Below are 379 nucleotides of genomic sequence, written 5' to 3'. Positions count from 1 at the left end.
TTTCCTACTCCTTATTTTCTCCTCCTTCTCCTCTTTTGGTCTATTACAATACTTCTTCCAACTAATGGCTAATGTGTATTTTTTAAAATTTCTTGATTTGATAAAAACTGTATATATGTAATTTTTTACTTCTGTTTATTTCCTTTGTCATCCTTTTATTTATTAATCTTCTTCTAGCAATTCTTACTTCACATTGTGTGATCTCTCGCAGCTTTCCTAAGCTCAGCCAATTTCCTTATTTTACATATATAGTAAATAGAACATGATATGTATATTTAAAATTTGATTCTACGCATTTCTTATGGCACAATACTTGTTGTTGGTTTATTTTTGTTGTTGTTGTTCTTTTCCAGTTATCGATCTCTCCCTTAGATTTAAT

This window comes from Rhinopithecus bieti, unplaced genomic scaffold (genome assembly GCF_001698545.2).
Source record: "Rhinopithecus bieti isolate Rb0 unplaced genomic scaffold, ASM169854v2 scaffold_7212, whole genome shotgun sequence".
Taxonomy (NCBI): Eukaryota; Metazoa; Chordata; class Mammalia; order Primates; family Cercopithecidae; genus Rhinopithecus; species Rhinopithecus bieti.
The sequence above is the reverse complement of the archived record's forward strand: the minus strand, read 5'-3'. Positions refer to the sequence as shown.